This window comes from Globicephala melas, chromosome 12 (assembly GCF_963455315.2).
Source record: "Globicephala melas chromosome 12, mGloMel1.2, whole genome shotgun sequence".
NCBI classification, from domain to species: domain Eukaryota; kingdom Metazoa; phylum Chordata; class Mammalia; order Artiodactyla; family Delphinidae; genus Globicephala; species Globicephala melas.
Genome location: NC_083325.1, coordinates 26,921,992 through 26,931,971, shown reverse-complemented (window position 1 = coordinate 26,931,971; position 9,980 = coordinate 26,921,992). Strand labels below are relative to the sequence as shown.

Here is a 9,980-nt window from a genome sequence, read left to right as displayed (position 1 = left end):
GCTAAAATGTCCATCTCTGAACCAGTCACCATGTTAAGAAGAAATTCAGTGTGCTGACTGGCTTAGATCTGGGTCATGTGATTCATTGCTAAACCAGAGATATAGTCCCATTGTACCAGTTGATTATAACATTCCAGTAATTTTCTGAGTTGGTTGTTAAACTGTTGGGAGCATTAAATTTGAAAAGGTGGGAGTATTCACACTACAAACTAGGGCTTTATTTGTTTACTTATTTTGGAGAGATCATTTACCAGCACATCACTGGGTACGGCCCTGCCCTGTCCAAGCAGAGTGGGTGAGGATAGGATCACCTTGTAAAAATGAGGCTGTTAACAAAATAAGACAAAAATAAATGCTGCAGTGGCAAGAAAAAAAAACAAAAACAAAAACCTACCACTATTCATTCACTAAAACTGGAAGCTCAAACTCAAAATATCTAATGCTGAATTTTCTCTTTCTCCTCAATCTGCTTTGTCTCATGGATTTTCCATCTTGATTGGTAACCATTACTCCAATCAGACACTCAAGTCTAAAATATGACATTTAATTTTTGAATGCTTTTATTTCTTTCATAACACAATTTTGCCTCCTTAGCATTTTTTAAACCCATCTCATCCTCTGTTGCTACAAGTCACTTAGACTTGTTTGATCTCTCTTTGGGATATTTCAGGACTCTTCTAATTTGTCTGCAGACCTTCAGTCTTACCTTTCTCAAATCTACCCAGCGTATCACCAGCAGGGTGATCTATCTAAAGTATGTCTGACCCAATTATTACTTCTTCCTAAATTTCTTTCCATTGCATAATAGATAAGGTCTGTGATGGCTTTCAACATGTTCACAAATTCTTCTCCCTTTAAGAGCTGGAGCTTAATTCTCTGGCTTTGAGTATGGGCTCAATGAATAGAATATAACAGAAGTGATGGTGTGTGGCTTCCATGACTAGGTCATAAAAGGAGTTGCAGTTTCTTCCTTGCCCTCTCTCTTGGATGACCCACTCTAGGGGAAGCCAGCTATCATTTTGTGAGAACACTCAAGCAGCACTGTGGAGGGGTCCATGTAGCAAAAAACTGAGGCCTCCTGCCAGCAACTATCTTGGAAGCGGAAGAGTTTGAATGACTGCAGTCCAGTCTGATGTGGTGACTGCAGCCTCATGAGAGATTCTGAACCAGAACCACCTAGGTCACTCCTGAATTCCTAACCCACTGGAACTGTGAGAAAGCAACTGATTATTATTTTAAGCTGTTAAATTTTGAGCGTAGCAACAGGTCATTTGGTCTCAGCTTAACACTTTATTTTTCCTCCATCACTGAACTTACACTTTACAAAACCATATGGATTTGTCTTCCTCATTATAGTCTGAGCTTCCTGAGGGCAGGTACTGTAATTCCGAGCTCACTGCTGTATCCCTGAGTAGTAGATTGTATTGCTATTTCACAAAGATGGCTGCAACAATATCTCCTATTTCAAGTATTCTTCTAGAACCTTGTCACTTCCCCATCCAGAGGTGGATTCCCTGTCTCCTCCCTTTGAAACTGGATGGAACTTTGTGACTGTCTCAAACAGTAGAGCTGAAGGGATGATATGTTATTTCCAAAGGTAGGTCATAGAAATGCCATGCACATTTGCTTCTCTCCTTTAGACCCTTGCTGTTGGAATCCAACCACTGTGCTGTGGGGAAACTCAAACAATCTGTAGAAATGCCCACAGGGATAGGAAGCATGGGCCCCAGCTCACAGTGGGAGCCAAGCTCCCAGGCGACAGCCAGTGCTAACTAGCCATGTGAGTGAACCATCCTGGAAGTCAATCTTCCAGCCCCTAGTTGAATCTACCAAGCCAATGCCACATGGATCAGAGATGAGCTGCCCCTGCTGAGCTCTGCTCAAATTGCAGCTTTGTGAGGAAGATAAATGATTGTGATTGTTTTAAGCCACTAAGTTTTAGGATAATCTGCTATGCAGCAGTATGTAACGGGAACATCCAGCACAGTATCTGTGACATCACAGGCATTTGACAAGCATTTGTAAACTGATTGAAGATCCTAGTTTCCTTATACAGCTACTTTCTGGGCACATTAGTACACGTGTCTTTCTTTAAACAAATCTTGAACTCATCTGACTCAAGATTTGTGTTCAAGCTGTTCCTTCTGCTATGAATTGTCTCCCTACTTTCCGTATACATTTACCTGCTCAAGTCTTATGCTTCTGAAAAAATGCTGTTGAAACTTCCTTTCCTCCCTTCCTTGCATCCTTTTAATAACTATGTCGTGAATGTCTACTATAAGCCCAGGATATCATATGGAGCAATATAGGCAAAATCCCCATCTTCCTGGAGTTTTACATTTCAGTGGGGATCCAGTCAACAAATAAATATGTCATTAAAAATTATACAGTGTATTAGCACCTTAAAGGAATTAAACAGTGTGCAGTAATAGAAAAAAACGGGGCGGGTGGGAGGGGCAGGAGGAATGGGGTCCTATTTTAAATGAAGTGTCTTGGGAAGATCTCTTTAAGGAGGTGATATTTGAGATCTGAACAATAAGGAGGAACAAGTCTGGAAGAAAAGACCATGGCATCCTGGGCAGAGAAAACAGCAAGTGCAAAGCCATGAGATGAGATCAAAAATGTTTTCTGTTGGATAAAATAAAGGAGGCATTTATGGCTGCAGGATAATGAGTGGAGAGAAGACATTGACTAGATGAAGTGGGAAAAATAAGCAGACACCAGATCACGTATACGTAGAGTCATGGAAAGGAATTTAGATTTAATTCTAAATACAAATGATATTTACTGGAGGACTTTAAAGTGGGGGAGTGCCACAGTCGGATTTGCATTTTAAGCTTACCCTTGCTGTTGTGCAGATAATGGATTTTAGGTTGGCAGGAAGGGGTGCAGGGAGATCAGTAGGGAAACCAAACTGAACATGAGATGGTGGTACTTTGGGTTAAGGTGGTAGCAGTAGATAGATAGATAAAAATGATGTATTGGGATAAAATTCGTGGCTATAACTTATAGGACTTGTTGGGGACTCAAGGAAAAGGAAAGGAAAAGAGGATTTCCGGCTTTGGTAAAGGGTTTGTACTTTATTGTAAAGCAGTGAGGAGCCATGGGTGGATTAGCAGGGCAGTGCATGCTCCACTTTCTTTCTTCAAGAAGTCTCTCTAGATGCCTCCTGATAGAATTAATCTCTCTCTCTTCTGGGTATTTATTCATAGTTTTGATTCTCACAGGGAATGTAGCATAAAGTATGGATTAAAAGCGTAAGGAATTTTGGGGGCTGAATTGATATGAGTTGATCTGGGTTCCACCACTACTTTATGTGAGGTGTAAGACTTGGAGAAGCCCATTCATCTCTGTGGCCTCAACTTCTCCAAATGTGGGTAGCATCTATGTTACAGGCTTGTTGGGTTCATTAAATGAAACTCTGGAAGAGAAAGATATACTTCAGAAAGGATAAGGAGAAGACCTAGATTTACATTAACTTTAAATTCACTTAATAACTAACTCTATCTAACATTTGTGGAGCACCTACCCTGTGCCTGATACTAGGTGTTTTACTCTTCATAACAACCTTGTGATTTAGCTACTTTTGTCATCCTCCTTTACAAACAGGCACAAAGAGCTTAAAAATGTACCCAAGGTCCTGCTGTAATGCTTAACTTGTATAGATTTGTCTTTCTATATCCCTATTTCTCCCCATTTCTCTCAGATAACAGGGAGTGTGTGTGTCTTGCTCACAAATTTCTTCCTTATCTCTGACACATGGCAGAAAGTAACTTCATGTATGCTGAGTGAGTGAACTTTCAGGCATTGACTCACATGTCAAAGTTGACAAGACAGAGGTCAGAGTTATGGGGTCTTGACAAGACAAAGGTCAGAGTTATGGGGTACTGGCTTTACTTGAGTGGGTCCACCCAGATGAGCTGGGGAGAGTCCTGAGCCAGACTAGCTTTGAAAGCTGATCAGATCCATGATGAGATCAGATCCTCATGTGGTCAGATCAGATCCCCCCTGCTGCCTCATCTGCAGTACAATGATAATGTGCCTAATTTACTTGTGCTGTTTGGTTTCAGAAGTGTAGCAATGGCAAAATACAACCTTTATTAACAAGACTACTGAGGGAATGGCGTATTCCGACTACTCAGGCAGAGATGAAAGCTCCTTTGTTTAAACCCTTTTGGAAAATCTCTATAAGATGTAGTGGCTGCTGTTTCGCCTTAGGAAGGACTGTGCAGTGAATATGATTTGTGTCTTGAAGTTGAAAAGCTGCTGATCCTCCTGTCTTACAGTGGTCTCCGTGCTTTATTCTAAATATGATTATTTCGCAGAGGAGAAGGTGGGAGGAGATTGGGCTAAACATATTCTTAGATGAGGCACTACCTTGATATGCTCATTTTAAAATAACATTATGATATGGGCTTATGTTCCTTCAGAATTAACACTGTCCCTTAAAAAATAAAGTGATGGAAAAAGGGAAAATTAATGAAAGATTCTGTTCCAAGTCTTTAAGTCTTCCTGTAAATATCAGCTTAATTTCTCCCATAAGAAGACTGTAAAATGATGTTTACTTATCAGAACTGGGCTTGCTCTGTGTGGTTTAGTATATGTAACATTTTCCCCCTGGTCTGTAGGGTACAAAAGAAGACAAAGGAGGTATTCACAGATGAGGGAAGAGTCGAGAAGGGACTGTTTTATATCCTTTAAAAGGAGTCTTGAGTGGATTTACCAGGAGAGCAAAGTGCCTTGCGATAGAAGGGGACAAGATGTGATTTTAGCAGGCACAGAGAAGGTCCTTCTGCCAAAAATAGACCCACCTGCTTGTGGATGTGTGGCATTCCTTTGACTGGAGACAATGCCAGAGAGGGCAGCTGTTCCCTCAGATACTCCTCCCACAGTCTGGCTGAGACCTGAAATTCCAGCCTTGAGCTTAAGGCTGAATTTTCCTCCACAATCTACCCTAAAGCATGTGCTTCTCACTTCCTCCCCTTCCTTCTCACTCTAAAACAAAGGTGTTACCAGCTATTTACACTGAAGTATGAATTATATAGATTTGTGCAAAGAACAGAAATTATGGAAGCGGGAGAATCCTTGGTTCCCTCCTCCCCACTTAACTCTGTGACTTTTGGTCAAGTCCTTAACTACTTATGCAGTAGTTTCTTTTTCTATAAAATAAGACTAAGCCAAACCAACTGGACTCTTGGGAGGGCAAAATAAGACAAATGTAGAGAACCAATTAGCAAAAAGCTAGAAACAACCCAAATGCCTATCGAAGGGAGGCTAGTTAAATAAACTTTGGAGCATCCACACAATGCCATATTATGTAGCTGTGAAAAGGAATCAGGAAGACCTCTGCGTCGTAATATAGAGTGACGGCTGAGACATATTGTTAAGTAACAAAAACAAAATGCATCATGGTGTTTGCACAATGCTATAGTTTAGATAAGAAAGGAGGAGACATAGTAAATACATACTTATTTGTAATTTCAGTAGCTGGATAAACCAAAAATTAATTAAAAATGGGATGGAAGGAACAAGGAATTAGAGGATATGGAGGGGACATAGACTTCTCTATGAAATTTATTTTGTTTTTTTGACTTTGGAATCATGTAAATATTTTACATAATTAAAAACAAAGTTAAATCAAAGAGAAAAGCAACCAAAACACAACAAGCCCTAAAACTTTAAAATAAACTGGAAAAAAGTGAACTTAACTTTATATCAATTCTGTGGCATACCCATCTCAAGAATTATTTCAACTGATTTTAAAAGACATATTTCGATTTTACATTCCTAGGGAGATATATCCTAAGGACAAAAAAAAGTATAAAGATCTCTTACATAAATGTTCTACGAAACAGATACAGACTCACAGACGTAGAGAACAGACTTGTGGTTGCCAAGGGGGAGGGGAGGTGAGGGAGGGATGGATTGGGAGTTTGGGGTTAGTAGATGAAAACTATTATATAGAGAATGGATAAACAACAAGGTCCTACTGTATAGCACAGGGAACTATATTCAATATCTTGTGATAACCATAATGGAAAAGAATATGGAAGAATGTATATGTATATATAACTGATCACTTTGCTGTACAGTAGAAATTAACACGACATTGTAAAGCAACTATACTTCAATAAAATAAATTTTAAAAAAGATCTTTTAGATTGAATTCTTTCAGCTAGTTGTTAGTGGTAATATTCACATTATTATTTTAAATACCATTATATAGAGAGCAAGATAAAGCAACGAAGAAATTAAGTTAATACACTTAGGAGATAAGGTTTTCAGAGTAAAAAAAGACAAACAAAATAAAAGAATTGAAGTAAAAATTCTGTAATCTTTGATTTGAATTAGAAATATCAGTATTTATGATTTATTTTTCTCTTTCTAAAAACTACAAATTTCCTAGTCCTGTCCACTGAAAAGGCCTAGAAGCATGACCAACTCAGTTTAAATGATCACTCTGGGTACCCAGAATGTAAAATCTAAGTACCACTTCCATCTTAAAGGGAACAGGGCTCCTTAGAAAAATGCCTAATTTTACTTCTGGGGAAGAAAGTGTTCGAGATGAATTAGGGGTATATTATTATGCCCCAGAGCAAGATTATATGAGCCAACTTGAAGGATTTCCCACTGGCCAAATTTGGGAAGAATGTAAAAACAAATAATGATTACAACACTTTGAAACACATCAAGTATGTAAAATCAACAAGTTAGTTTGGAGGTTGTGTGGGCACCAGCTCACTATTCTGAAAATAGACAAATAGACGGTAAGAAAGAAGCATCTACCCCACCTCTTTTGTTTCAGGTAATTCAACAATTGTTGAGAGAACATTCTTTATTGGATAATTCTAGCTAATAAATGCAGGAGGAATGATAGGTTTAAAAAAATCTCCATTCTTGGTGGAGATCGTTCTGCAACATACAAATGTATCAATTCAGCAGGCAGCCGCCTTAAACTTACAGAATGTTATCTGTCAATTAAATCTCTATAAAGCTGGACATTTTAAAAAACCCCTCCATTCTGATGACTCCATCCTAGTCATCAAAGTCTGCCAAAACAATTAAGCGAAGACCTATGAGAAACTTTACGATGGAAGTGGCCATGTGATGCTCAAAACAAAACAAATAGCAAAAGCAGTTTTATTACTACAACAGACAAGGTTGTAGCACAGAAATGGCTGTCTCTACTGTAAACACAGACGTGAGCTGCCCAATCATCGTGGGTAGTGGTAGGGAACAGTTGCAGGCTGTGGTCTCAGTTTGGCAGCGGGTAGGACCCACGTTTCTCCACCTCCCACTCTTGTTTCTTTCCGTCAGCGGAACGGGATGGAGAACCACCTATCGGAGGAGGGGGGCAGGTGCCTGCGCTGAATTCAGAGCCCTCAGCAGCTGGTGTTATCTCCTCTCACTTTGCCACGTCTTGCCCTGGAGGAGGAAAGAGTCTTGGTCTTGGACCCTGAATTTCTTTTTCCTTGTTTTTTACAGTCTTTATTGAATTTGTTGCAATATTGCTTCTGTTTTATGTTTCGGTTTTTTGGCTGGGAGGCGTGTGGGATCTTAGCTCCGCGGACCAGGGATCCAACCCATAACCCCTGCTTCTAACATGCTGTCCTCGGGAGGATCAGGTGAGTTGATGGAATTCAAGTGTTTAGCACATCCAATGCCTGGAGAGCTTTCCCAAGGCCAGAGACAACTTGTGGATCTCTTCATTCAGAGAGAATAGGAGCCAGGGGTTGTGTCCTTGCTTCTACATAGGCTTTATTTGCATACTCCTTTCTCTCTCAGAGGGACAATTGTGATTGGTCAATTAGAGCAGAACGCTGGCTAAGAGAACTCAGCCCAAATCAGTGAAACAGCAGTTACCGATTTTGATCTTTTGGATAAATCACTTTTTTCTCTTTTTACACTGGCTGTTTTTCTTCTTCAAGCGGGCCTTATTTTATTTCGTTCCAGCTTTACTTTTGAAAATGTCTCCCTTCTCCTCTTGTAACATTGTCCTTGGTTCCACTCAAAGGGAGCAAACTTAAGTCTTGTTAAGTCTATACATGTTAAAATGTTACTTAGGTAACATTTCACCAAATGTATCCTTGAGTTACCTAAAATCATTACTTACCTAATCTTAAAGCAGATGCATGATCTACTGCAAGGCCATATTTGCTACAGTACTTTATACCTCCAGTATCACTTGAATAGTCAAAGGCCTGTGATACAGCAATGGAAGAACACTTTGACAGCATTCTGTTCTTCAGGGGATATTGTTCTGTTGTTCTTTGGAATCCTCACATACTGAATACCCAGGGGCATTTTTTTCCAAATGGGCTATCAGATGGGGAACAATGGAGAAAAATGAAAATTGAAGCCTATTGAAAGACTATTTCGTGTGACTCACCTTCCACGCTTTACTTTCCCAAGTGTGGACCCGGCTCTGCCTTAAAAAAAAAAAAAAAAAATCAGTCCCAGCCTGGACTACGCAGTTATTTGCCAACTGCTGTCATCTAATGGTGATATGTAGTAATGCAGGATGAAGTAAAGACCTGGGGTGATTTTCTGTTCCCTGGAATACGGGTAGACTTAGACTTACTGATTATATGATGTCATTTAAAGGGTGATAGGAGAGCTGCAAACTCCCTAAACACCATTTGTACCTACTGATTGGTGCCAGGTAGATCAACATTGGGCTTTGATTTTCTAGCTCTGCATTTTGAGCCCATTATCTTTGGGAAGAATAACCCTGTGTCAATGGGATGCTAACATATCCCTTAGGGGCTCATATCAGCTGAAGACAGTAAGTTTCCTTCATGGCAGGTGCTAGAGTAGGATCAATACCCACCAATTCCTGAGGAAACAACCTCAACAGTCCCACATGTCACCAATATATTTTTCCTCTCTCTACTTTGGACAAATAATGTCACCTGCTATATCAGTAAACAAAGGATGTCATGACCATGAAGACATCAGCCCCTGAAGCTGCCCTGACTGCACTACATGGGCACCTACTACGTGCTGAGGACTTTGTGTATACCATCTCTAATCCTCAAAACAATTTTTATTCCACTTTAGTATGAAGACTCCAAAAACTCCGATTAAATGCATTGACTACAAACACAGTGTGTTATGTTGCATAGCTGTTATTTATCTTAGTTATGTTTATTTTACTAAAGAGGCCTGTCAGTTTCCTGCATTTAATGTCATTAATTGGGGGAAGGGGATCCAATTGCTCCCCCCACCCAACTTACCCAATTTTTTTCTTTTATTGAAGTCTAGTTCATTTACAATGTGTGTTAGCTTAAGGTGTACAGCAAAGTGATTCAGTTATACATATGTATATATATCTATTATTTTTCAGATTCTAAAAATATGGAACACTTCATGAACGTGCGTGTCGTCTTTGCTCAGGGGCCATGCTAATCTTCTCTGTACTGTTCCAATTTCAGTATATGTGCTGCTGAAGCGAGCCTCTAACATATGTTCTTTCAATTAAACCTATCCCTTCTAAAAGAAACTCAAATACTATTTCCTCTCAGCTTAATGCTGATGTCTGGGTAGATCAGATATTTTCTTCAGATGATACTCTATGTCTTTTGTGGGGATCTTGCCCACTTTCCATGGGGAAAAAAGTGAAAGCTTGGCTCCTTTTTGAGTCCAGAGTGGGATAAGTACCTTAGTTTAGACTAGTATAAGACATAAATTAATATATTACATATATTATGTTGCCATAACCAAAGATTTCCAGTTTTCTCCTGGCTGAAATTCTTTAAAGTCAAATCCTTTTAAAGTGAAATCCTTTGGTTCCTCTTTGAGTTGTGACTTCTACTGCAAATGTCCTCAAGAAAGGGAATACATTGTCATAGCTGTAGTGTCAATTTTGTTTAAATCTAAAAACTAACAGCTCTTTATTTGACAAAATGTTTGATTTTGGGTTGATCAATGGGGCAAAATGCTAGACATGGGGATGAACTAGATTTCCCATTATTTGGTCA

General features: G+C 39.4%; 1 non-coding gene across 1 annotated transcript; it reads right to left on the bottom strand.

Moving 5' to 3' along the window:
- Positions 1 to 9,351: 9,351 nt before the first annotated feature.
- LOC115850079 (U6 spliceosomal RNA) lies at positions 9,352 to 9,454 on the bottom strand. The gene has a single exon (XR_004038235.1). It is a non-coding gene; the product is annotated as a U6 spliceosomal RNA (small nuclear RNA).
- Between the last annotated feature and the right edge of the window lie 526 nt (positions 9,455 to 9,980).